Source organism: Tiliqua scincoides, chromosome 9 (genome assembly GCF_035046505.1).
Source record: "Tiliqua scincoides isolate rTilSci1 chromosome 9, rTilSci1.hap2, whole genome shotgun sequence".
Classification (NCBI taxonomy): Eukaryota; Metazoa; Chordata; class Lepidosauria; order Squamata; family Scincidae; genus Tiliqua; species Tiliqua scincoides.
In genome coordinates this window covers 38,678,435-38,690,947 of record NC_089829.1, presented here as the reverse complement: position 1 = coordinate 38,690,947, position 12,513 = coordinate 38,678,435, and positions in this window count along the sequence as shown.

The window sequence follows — 12,513 nt, the reverse complement described above, 5'->3', positions numbered from 1 at the left end:
AAGAGCAAGATTTAATAGACCATTGGAAAGTCCCAAGTCATGTTCCTGCGACCTGACCTCAAAAGAGTCCTTAACCCATGTACTTTTGTATTGTACCCACTATATTGATTTACGCCATCGATTTCTATATCCATTCCTGGAGGGCTTTCATGGTTCGGATACAGATTTGGTCCGGTACTTGTTAGACGGGAGAAATGAGTGCCGCTCATCAAATGTAGCAAAATATATATTTAAAGCACTGTCAAGGCGTAAATTCCTCTGTATTTCTTTGCCTGATCAATGATTGGTGGTTACCCTGAATGTTTTAATTTTGTTTTCTTGTTGGATTGTTTATGCCAATAAAAGTGAATGAAATGAAATGAATGAATGAAATTAGAAGATAACATCAGAGTTTCTCCCAAGGATAAGCATTTTCTGGGGAAACCAACTGCATTTCTGTGGTTCTTATGCAAAATCCAACACAATGTTTCATGTTAGAGGACCTGGGCTGCGTGTCTCTGTGCACACAGTAATGCACATCTAATTCCCATTTCTTATATTTACACTCATAATTCATGTGCATATAAAGCATGTTAACTGGCCCTTAGTTTAGCTGAAAATCTATCCCTGTATATTCAATACAACCTCCATCATTAGTTTCCCAAGTCGCCTATAAAGCAGATAGATATCAAATCAATAAAGTGAGATAAATCCTTATCAAGAGGAATAGACCCAGCCTCTGTGTGATGGTATCACTTCATTAGGTAACTTACCAACAGCTCAGGCCCATATATGATATCCTTTCATTGCACAGGCAAAAGCCAGGGAGATAAAACCCTTTGCACTTTAATGTGTTCAGTGCAACAGTTCATTACACCGAACATTAAATTCCCCGGGCTCAAAATAAACAAACTGTGTAGCCCACTATAAACCCATTTAGTAGAGTGAAGTGTGTACTCAAATAATTCTAGATTAATATTCATCATCATCTTTATTCAAGTGTGTAACCACCAGTAAGCCTGAGTGCTATTTCAGATTTCATGGAAACTTACTGGGGGGTGGGGGAGGAAAACATTCAACCCCTCAGTGTATGGAGTCAGTGCCTAGAACAATGTTTTGATATGCCGGGTGGGGAGGAGGGAGTTTGAGTGTTGCCTGTCCGAAATGCATAAACCAGCACACACACAGTCTGTGAAATCTTAGGAAAAGGTCCATGTCCCAGGGGCCAAACTCATGCTTTGCAGGCAGAAGTTCCCAGGTTCAATCCTGGCATCTCCAGAGAGGGTGGGAAAATGCCCTAGCTGTACAGCGATAGTACTGCCAGTCTGTGTTGACAGTACGGACCTAGCTGGACCAATGATCTGACTCAGTATATAGCAACTTGCAGTTTTCCTATGAATAGTAGCACTCCTGGTTGCGCATGAGTGCTCAATCGGGTGTAAAGTGGTGCTTGATGATACAGGCACACCTGAGACCTGATGCTACATGAATCATGTTCAAAATCTAGAGACAGTTCTTCAGTCAGACAGTGGACTCTTAATTGGTTAGAGGGAATGAGATCAGCAGTTCTCAAACTTTGGGTCTGTGACCCACCGGTGGGACATGACCACATTTTTGGTTGGTTGTGAAACTGACAAGGCAGATTAAACTCTGTGCATCAAGGGTTAAACAACCTGCTTCTTGGGGCAGTGGCATAGCTAGAGGGGGGTATAAAGCACTAAGGGTGCAAGCCTTACAGCACCCTAGGCCGGCGCAAGTCCCTTATGCTGGCTCAGGAGGGTTGCAAATGTGCCACAAAGCACGTTTGCACCTCCTCAGGAGTGGATGGGCAGGGACACGCGCCAGCCCATGGAGGCTACGTTCAGCCTCTGCACCAACTTGGGGTGGGAGGGTTGCGTCAGCTGAGCTCAGCCGATACAGGGGTCTGGGGAGGAGGCGGGAGGGAGGTGTTCTGGGGTGGGGGGAGGGTGGTCCCGGGGTGTGTGTGTGTGGAAGAGTTTCCCCTTGCCTCTGGCTGAGCCACTTCTGGCCCCAATCTTGCACTGGATACAGCGCAGGCAGCCTGGCCTGCCTGTTCCAGCACAAGGTAGGATTGCACTGTAAGTCTTGCATGGACCTCACCGCAGCGTGCAAGGGGTCCGTCTCCTTTGGAGCCATACCAGGTGGTGGGAGCAAAAGTCATATGCCAGACATATGCCTGGCTCTGAAGGGGAGGGGCCTCTTGCACGCTGCAGGGAGGCTCCCTGCAAGACTTAGTGTTTTGCAACCCCTCTAGCTACGCCACTGACTTGGGGGGAGCACTGCCGCCCAATCACTGTTATAGCCACAGAGGCTTGAGCAGCTGGTAACTTCTGCTAATCTCGATCTAGCATTTTTCAATGCTGAGAGGCAGCCTGAACATTGCCATAAGCAGGCATGTTTATAGTTAATCAGAACCATTTTCACTGGGGGAAGTCCCAAAAACACATTAATGGGCATGCAATTGGCACAGGGGGTGGGGTCTGCCAAGACAGGCATCCTCTGTATATACAGACAGTCCACGGAACAGGTTATGGTTGGCAACCTTCAGTCTCGAAAGACTATGGTATAAGCCTACAGCACCCAGTATTCCCAGGTGGTCTCCCATCCAAGTTCTAACCAGGCCTGACCCTGCTTAGCTTCCAAGATCAGACAAGATCAGGCATGTGCACGGAACAGATGCCCTGCGGATATGGGAGCACACCTGTACTGAAGGGGAATCCACATCCATCTGCCTGTTTCTGACCTGCTGAGATGTTTGGATTACAAGCTTAATTGATGCATGGAGAGAGGAGCAAAACCAGGAGCCCCGCTCCCAGCCTGCGTGCATTATTCCCAAGGTCTGAATAGAGCCTAAGCGCATACAACTGCTCAGAATGACAGCAGCCCTGTTCCCAGTCACAATGGGAAAACTAGTGTGCATAGGATTTTGTACAGACACATGCTTCATCCACTGCATCAATATATGGAGGTCAAGAGCAGGGAGAACAGTCTAGCCTGCTCCACTTTCTGTGCGTTATCCATAGATTTTGCCAGAGGTGACCCAAGTCTCAAAAACACTTTAATGGGTGGGTGGGGGGGGGTACCCCCACATCCGTGGACAACTGAAACATATGCCCATATGGGATCCATAGTTACGGGGCTGTCTATATTCCTATTAGGGGTCCACACAGCTATACAAAACCTTTGGTTGGCTAGTTTCATTAGGAAGTCTAGCAAAAGACCAACATCTCCTATTCTTTTGCATGAGTGTTGGTCACATAGTCACAGTCAACTTTACCAACTGTGGGCCCAATCCTATCCAATTTTTCATGTTAAAAACGGCTCACAACATGTTAAAAACAGATTAAAAACATAATTTAACAGCAAATAAAAACATATTAAAACACATTAACAGATACCATAAAAGCAGTAGTCAGATAAAAAGCCAGATAAAAAGAGAAAAATGCAGCAAATCATAGAGGAATCAGGCCTGTAAAAATACTAAAAGATATAGAAAAGATGTTAAAAAGACCATGAACTCAGAAGGCTTGTTTAAACAAACAAAAAAACCAAAATTGGCAATTGTGCCAATGGGGCACGCACTGCATCTTGTGGTAGGGCAGCAGTTATAGAGGCCTCCTTAAGGTATGGGGACATTTGTTCCCTTACCTTGGGGCTGCATTGTGGCTGCACTGGTGCTGGAAAATTGGATAGGATTGGGCCCTGTATCTCCATTCAGTAGCACCTGAGTAATGAGCTTGCATCTTCAGGGGGTTGCTGTCAGCTTGGGCATGATGCCAAAAAGGAGGATTATGTAACTTCAGAGCTGTTCGGAGTTGTTCAAGCAAAGTAGCTGGAACAGAAGAGCCCTGTAGCAAGGCACACCAAAATAAATGGAAAAGAATAAGGAGCCAACCCATCTTTCTTCTGCTTCCTAATAAATTCAATTATTTTCTTTTTTTTAATTCCTCAAAGAAGCCAAATATTTATTGCAAACAGGCAATTTTACAGAGTTTTGACAAGAGTAGATCTGGCTGTAGGCTGAGACGAAACAGTGAGGGCACATTTCATGAAAGGCTCCACCCCTGCAAATCCTGCAAGGCCCTGACCACTGGCTTGGCGAGCACCTCACGCTCCCCACCTATAGTGTAAACTAAACATCTGGAAATCTCTGGGAATCATCTGGGAGAGAACAGAGGATGGACAAGCACCTGTTGGAGATGCTCTAAGAGGATTTCCTGCCTAGGCAGGGGGGAGGGTGGGCTAGATGACCTATTAGGCCCCTTCCAACTCTAGGGTTCTATGAACTTTGCAAATTGCGGTGTCAGCACCAGGGTGCCGAAGGCCCTGAGGAAAAGTTCAGTGCTGGCCCTGAGATAAATGCTGGCCATTTGACCCCCACACTGGCCACCTGATGGTGCACTGAGCACGGCTAGTGCCAGTGGCATAGTCAGAGGGTGTGCAAAGGACTTAATTTTGCAGGGCACTTCACCCTGTGGCATGCAATCAGCCCTTCCCCCTCCCCTTTGAAGCCATTCTAGGCAGGGGGAGCAAAATGGAAGCATATACCTCTGATTGCATGCCGCGGTGGCCAGTGTGGGGGTCTCATGGGATCCTCAGGGCCAGCACAGAACTTTTCTTCAGGGCCTTCAGCACCCTAGTGCTGACACAGCAATTTGCAAAGTTCATAGAATCATAGAGTTGTAAGGGGCCTAATCGGTCATCTAGCCCACCCTCCCCCCTGCCTAGGCAGGAAATCCGCTTAGAGCATCTCCAACAGGTGCTTTGAACCCCCTCTAGCTACATCAAATAAATAATAAAAATAAAAATAATAATACAGGTATTTATATACCGCCTTTCTTGGTCTTTATTCAAGACTTTATTCAAGGCGGTTTACATAGGCAGGCTATTTAAATCCCCATAGGGATTTTTACAATTGAAAGAAGGTTCTGTCTTTCAAGAACCACAACATTCAGATGTTTCTTTCTGATCTGGCTTCACATTCTGGCCTCCATCCTCCCACGCTCAGAGCAGACGGAATAACTCGGCTCAGCTTGTCAGCTGCTTCAAGGTTGCACGGTGCCGGTGGCCTCGAACTGGCGACCTTGTGGATGTTATCTTCAGGCAAATGGAGGCTCTACCCTCTAGACCAGACCTCCTGCCCACTGGCTGCTGCTACACTGGCTGCTGCTACACGTAGTCTGGGTGCAAGAGTCAGCTTCATCAGGTGAACCCTCTGATGGGTGTTGGCCTCAGCCAGTGTCTGACCTTGCCAACTCGTGTGAGAGCCAACACATATGATAACATACATAACATATGCTAACATATGATAACAATAAAATTTGTTCTAGCTGTAAGTCCTGTCCAAGAGGAAGAGGTTCTCCCCCTTGTGTCCTCCCCCCCACACAGCAGCAGCAGCAGCAGCAGCAGCAATTCTCAGTTTGATGCTTGTTCTGCAAACCCCTCCCCTCCCACCACCACCGATGCAGGTAGAAGGGAGCTATTAAGAACATAAGAACATAAGAACAGCCCCACTGGATCAGGCCATAGGCCCATCTAGTCCAGCTTCCTGTATCTCACAGCGGCCCACCAAATGCCCCAGGGAGCACACCAGATAACAAGAGACCTCATCCTGGTGCCCTCCCCTACATCTGGCATTCTGACTTAACCCATTCCTAAAATCAGGAGGTTGCGCATACACATCATGGCTTGTACCCCATAATGGATTTTTCCTCCAGAAACTCGTCCAATCCCCTTTTAAAGGCGTCTAGGCTAGACGCCAGCACCACATCCTGTGGCAAGGAGTTCCACAGACCGACCACGCGCTGAGTAAAGAAATATTTTCTTTTGCCTGTCCTAACCCGCCCAACACTCAATTTTAGTGGATGTCCCCTGGTTCTGGTATTATGTGAGAGTGTAAAGAGCATCTCCCTATCCACTCTGTCCATCCCCTGCATAATTTTGTATGTCTCAATCATGTCCCCCCTCAAGCGTCTCTTTTCTAGGCTGAAGAGGCCCAAACGCCGTAGCCTTTCCTCATAAGGAAGGTGCCCCAGCCCCGTAATCATCTTAGTCGCTCTCTTTTGCACCTTTTCCATTTCCACTATGTCTTTTTTGAGATGCGGCGACCAGAACTGGACACAATACTCCAGGTGTGGCCTTACCATCGATTTGTACAACGGCATTATAATACTAACCGTTTTGTTCTCAATACCCTTCCTAATGATCCCAAGCATAGAATTGGCCTTCTTCACTGCCGCCGCACATTGGGTCGACACTTTCATCGACCTGTCCACCACCACCCCAAGATCTCTCTCCTGATCTGTCACAGACAGCTCAGAACCCATCAGCCTATATCTAAAGTTTTGATTTTTTGCCCCAATGTGCATGACTTTACACTTACCGACATTGAAGCGCATCTGCCATTTTGCTGCCCATTCTGCCAGTCTGGAGAGATCCTTCTGGAGCTCCTCACAATCACTTCTGGTCTTTACCACTCGGAAAAGTTTGGTGTCATCTGCAAACTTAGCCACTTCACTGCTCAACCCTGTCTCCAGGTCATTTATGAAGAGGTTGAAAAGCACCGGTCCCAGGACAGATCCTTGGGGCACACCGCTTTTCACCTCTCTCCATTGTGAAAATTGCCCATTGACACCCACTCTCTGCTTCCTGGCCTCCAACCAGTTCTCAATCCACGAGAGGACCTGTCCTCTAATTCCCTGACTGTGGAGTTTTTTCAGTAGCCTTTGGTGAGGGACCGTGTCAAACGCCTTCTGAAAGTCCAGATATATAATGTCCACGGGTTCTCCCACATCCACATGCCTGTTGACCTTTTCAAAGAATTCTAAAAGGTTTGTGAGGCAAGACTTACCCTTACAGAAGCCATGCTGACTCTCCCTCAGCAAGGCCTGTTCGTCTATGTGTTTTGTGATCCTATCTTTGATGAGGCATTCCACCATCTTACCCGGTATGGATGTTAGGCTGACCGGCCTATAGTTTCCCGGGTCCCCCCTCTTTCCCTTTTTAAAAATAGGCGTGACATTTGCTATCCTCCAATCTTCTGGCACCGTGGCCGTTTTGAGGGACAAGTTGCATACCTTAGTCAAGAGATCTGCAACTTCATTCTTCAATTCCTTAATAACCCTTGGGTGTATGCCATCAGGGCCCGGTGACTTATTGATCTTTAATTTATCAATGAGGTCTGAAACATCTTCTCTTTTAACCTCTATCTGACTTAACTCCTCGGTTAGGAGGGGCCGTTCGGGCAGCGGTATCTGCCCGAGGTCTTCTGCCGTGAAGACAGATGCAAAGAACTCATTTAATTTCTCTGCCATCTCTAAGTCTCCTTTTATCTCCCCTTTCCCTCCCTCACCATCCAGAGGGCCAACCGCTTCTCTGGCGGGTTTCCTGCTTCTAACATATTTGAAGAAGCTTTTATTATTCCCCTTAATGTTGCTGGCCATGCGTTCCTCATAGTCTCGCTTGGCCTCCCCTATCACCTTCTTACATTTCTTTTGCCACAGTTTATGTTCCTTTTTATTCTCTTCATTAGGGCAAGACTTCCATTTACGGAAGGAAGCTTCCTTGCCCTTCACAGCCTCTCTAACTTGGCTGGTTAGCCATGCGGGCACCCTCCTGGATTTAGTGGAACCCTTCTTTCTTTGCGGTATACACCTCTGCTGGGCCTCTATTACTGTTGTTTTAAGCAGCCTCCATGCACTCTGGAGAGACTGGACTCTTTTTACCCTCCCTTTCAACCTCCTTCTAACCAGCCTCCTCATTTGAGGGAAGTCCACCCGTCGGAAGTCAAGGGTTTTTGTTAGAGATTTGCCTGGTATTCTTCCCCCAACGTGCACGTCAAAACGGATCGCAGCATGATCACTGTTCCCCAATGGCTCTGTAACATTGACATCTCTAACCAGGTCCTGCGTACCACACAATATTAAATCCAGAGTCACCTGTCCTCTGGTGGGCTCCGTGACTAGCTGATCTAAGCCACAGTCATTTAGCACGTCAAGAAATCCGGTTTCCTTATCGTGACCAGAACACAAATTGACCCAGTCAATATGAGGATAATTGAAGTCCCCCATGATTACAACCCTGTCCCTCCTTGTCACCTCCCTGATCTGTTTCCTCATTTCAAGGTCCCCATCAGATTTCTGGTCTGGAGGACGATAGCACGCCCCCAGTATTACATCGCTGCACAAGCCTGGTAATTTAACCCACAGAGATTCTACGGTGGAGTCGGACCCACCTTCAATCTCTACTTTGCTGGATTCTATCCCTTCCTTAACATAAAGGGCCACCCCACCTCCAACACGCCCCTGCCTGTCCCTCCTGTAGAGTTTATAGCCCGGGATTGCGGTATCCCACTGATTCTCCGCATTCCACCAGGTTTCCGTTATGCCCACTATGTCAATATTTTCCCTTGCCACCAGACATTCCAGTTCTCCCACCTTTGCTCGTAGACTTCGGGCATTCGCATAAAAGCATTTATACACGGAGTGCCCCAGGATGGGCTGCTTATTCGCTCCTTTGTCCCTGCATCCTCTCATTGTGCCAAACCGTCTATCACATCCCATCACCCTACCTTTCCCAATTTCTTCTCCTACCCTGCCTTTGTCTTGTTGTTCTCTAACCTCCCCATCCTCATCCCATAGGGATGAGGAGTCCCGAACCGGATGCCCCTCGGCTCCTGTCGGCCTTCCCCCAGGGATCAGTTTAAAAGCTGCTCTGCCACCTTTTTAATGTTATGCGCCAGCAGTCTGGTTCCATTCTGGTTCAAATGGAGCCCGTCCCTCTTGTACAGGCCCCGCTTGTCCCAAAACGTTCCCCAGTGCCTAACGAATCTAAACCCCTCCTCCCTACACCACCGTCTCATCCACGCATTGAGACCCCTGATCTCCACCTGCCTAGCTGGCCCTGCGCGTGGAACAGGTAGCACTTCAGAGAACGCTACCTTTGAGGTCCTGGCTTTCAGCTTCCTGCCTAAAAGCCTAAATTTGGCCTCCAGGACCTCCCAGCTACACTTGCCCACATCGTTGGTGCCGACATGCACCACAGCCGCTACCTCTCCCCCAGCACTGTCTACCAGCCTGTCTAGACGAGAAGTGATGTCCGCAACCTTCGCACCAGGCAGGCAAGTCACCATGCGGTCCTCACATCCATCGCAAACCCCCCTCTCTATGTTTCTAATAATCGAATCCCCCACTACAAGAAGCCCCCGACCCCCCTCCCGCCGAGGAGTATCCCGAGTGCGCTCGGATACGGCTCCATCCCCTGGAGAAGGGATCCCCCCTAGGGGATTGTTTCCCTCCTCTCCAGGATGACGTCCTCCAGTCCCGAGACTTCCCACCCGGGCAGCCGAGGAGCTGCACGCCTGAGGTTGGGACGAAGCCTGATCGTCCCCAGAAGTCTCCCCACGGTCCTCCTCTGGCTGCCTGCGCTTCTCCAGGTCGGCCACCAAGGCTTCAAGGGAGCGGACGCGTTCCCTGAGAGCCTGGAGCTCCTTGCATCGAGGACACACCCATGACTTATGCCCCAGAGGCATATAATCATACATGTGGCACTCAATGCAGAACACTGGATAGCCCCCACCCTGCTGCTGGCTGTCTGACTGCATAGCTTTTTTGTTGTTGTTGTTTTATTTAGGGGTCCTTTTAAAAACCGTACACTGGATAGCAGCCCTCTTCTCTAGGGAAGAGGAAGGGCAGTGTCTGGGGCCCTGGCCTCCTCGCCCTGCTGCTGAACTCGCCCAGATGCTAAACTCTTGTGCCTTACCTGGCACTTAGTTCCCAAGGCACTGGGTTCCCAGAGGCCACACGCGTCTGCAGAGAGCCTCACGCGATGGCCCGCCTAGCTTTATACTCCTGGCTGGCTCCTCCCCCCTCCTTCCTTCCTGATTGAAAGGGGGCTGGCCTTCCCAGGTGAGTTTACAAAAGCTCAGGAAGGCAAATGGCTGCTGATGGGCGTGACCTACTCTGCAGGCTCCTGAATGGACTGCTTGGATTAGCCTAATGGGGCTCTTAATGGGTTGGGAATTGGCCCTTCCTAGGTCCTTTCCCTCCTAGTTCTGTTCTCTTAGGCTGGACTGTTTTTGTAACCTCAAGCTAGTTTTTATTTGGGTTTGTTTAATTATTTATTGCTCTCTAGATCCTGTGTCCCAATTTACTGACCTGTTTAGGTTATGTTCTAACTTAGATTAGGTTTAACCTGGGTTAAGTATAGGTTTAATTTAAACAAGTAGAAAAAACCTGCTTTCCACTTTATCCTCCTCCCTTCCTTCGATTAAGTGCTACCTTAGGTGCAGCTAACTTTCAACTTTGATTTAAATGCCTGACCCTTGGGCTCTTACTCACGAGTAGGACTCTGCTCTTACTCACGAGTAGGACTCTGCTCTTACTCACGAGTAGCCCTATGTACCTCCCTTAGGTGCTAACTTTCAATTTTGATTGAAGGTTGCTTTAAAGGTAAGGTTAAGGTTAGAAGACAGGGAGTTAGAAAGACAAAGCGTTAGAATGAGTACACTTACCTCCTCCTCCTGCTCCTCCTCTCCTTCTCCAAAACTCAGAGGTCTCCTTGCCTTCTCCTCGCCCAGATGCTAAACTCTTGTGCCTTACCTGGCACTTAGTTCCCAAGGCACTTGGTTCCCAGAGGCCACACGCGTCTGCAGAGCTATTATTTGGCTAATTCAAGGGAGTCAGGCTTGTGAATTTCATTAAAGGCCCTCTTCTACCTTTTCTCCCATCATCTGAGTACTAAATCACAGTACAGTTTTCGCTCTCTTATTTCTTCCTCTCCAGCAGGCACCTAAACAGAAGCCACTCTGTCAATGCCACTGTGGGCTTGCCGGCCTGAAAGTGAGAAGAAAACAAAAGGAGCATTAAAACATGAAGTGCCATAGTCATCCCCACACCATATTGGCTTGGATGACTCTCCATCTATGCAGCTTTTTGTATTAGTGCTCCTGTCAATGGCGTCCTTGTTACCCTTGGTGCCCCCACAGGGTTACATGAGTACTGTGTCATTTCAAAAGCTTCTCCCCCCCCCTTTCTTTCCACGATTGTCTTTCAATATAAGTTTATAGCCCTTGTGGAGCTTTGCAGCATTATAATCAGTCATAATGTCCAGCAGTTACTGAGGGCTTATTGGCAAACCAGAGTTTATTGGCCTTTGTGAGACGGACAAAGCCAGCCTTGTTAAGTGCCAGATTACAAAAGGCAAACACAATGTATGAATTTCTCAGCCACACAAAAGATGAAAACAACACTGGAGGAAGAAAAGGGCGACATCGGGACCAAACAGCAGACACTTTGGCCTTCCAAACCACTCCCAACTTTCGCAACTCGATGTGTGTGACCTAATTTACAGCAAAATAACTTGTTTTGTGAGGGGGTGGGTGGGAAATTGGTGAGACCAGGGATTGTATTCAGTTCTGCACTGCACTCTAGCTGAAAGGCAATGGAAGGAATTAGGGTGCTTTCTTTCCAGCGCCGGAGGTCTTTGCTGTTTTTTTCCAAACATACGCTTCAGGACCAGAGCTGTCAGGTGAAAACAAAAGAAATTTAAAAAAGGAATCTATCAGGGTATCTCAAGAAAACGTACACATGCTTTTTAGTGCCAAATTTATTGTGTTATAATTCACACAATACTATAGTGCTATAGTACACATATATACTGTATATGAGAAGTAGTTGAAGAAGTAGTTGTTTGACTCAATCAATTAATTACTTCATTTCAGCAATCAGACCAAACGCTTAACACGTTCCCCATTGGCCTCTGTACACTGCTGACATCGTTGACCAAGGGCCTTTGCAGACATCCACCAGTGTGTGTGCTGGGATGGTTCCACACATTCCTTCAATGGCTTCCCTTAACAGCCCGATCCTAACTGACCTGGTACTGGTGGAAGGAGCACAAGCGCTGGCGGAAAGACCCGCACCAGCCTGCCAGTGCCAGCAAGTGACCAGCACATGCCGGAATAGGTAAACTCTTTTCAGCCTAGAAAAGAGGCGCCTCAGGGGGGACATGATTGAGACATACAAAATTATGCAGGGGATGGACAGAGTGGATAGGGAGATGCTCTTTACACTCTCACATAATACCAGAACCAGGGGACATCCACTCAAATTGAGTGTTGGGCGGGTTAGGATAGACAAAAGAAAATATTTCTTTACTCAGCGTGTGGTCGGTCTGTGGAACTCCTTGCCACAGGATGTGGTGACAGCATCTGGCCCGGACACCTTTAAAAGGGGATTGGACAAGTTTCTGGAGGAAAAATCCATTACGGGTTACAAGCCATGATGTGCAGGTACAACCTCCTGATTTTAGAAATGGGCTATGTCAGAATGCCAGATGCAAGGGAGGGCACCAGGATGAGGTCTCTTGTTATCTGGTGTGCTCCCTGGGGCATTTGGTGAGCCGCTGTGAGATACAGGAAGCTGGACTAGGTGGGCCTATGGCCTGATCCAGTGGGGCTGTTCTTATGTTCTTAACTACAATTCCCAGAATGCCTTGCAGGTGTCTTGATATCTG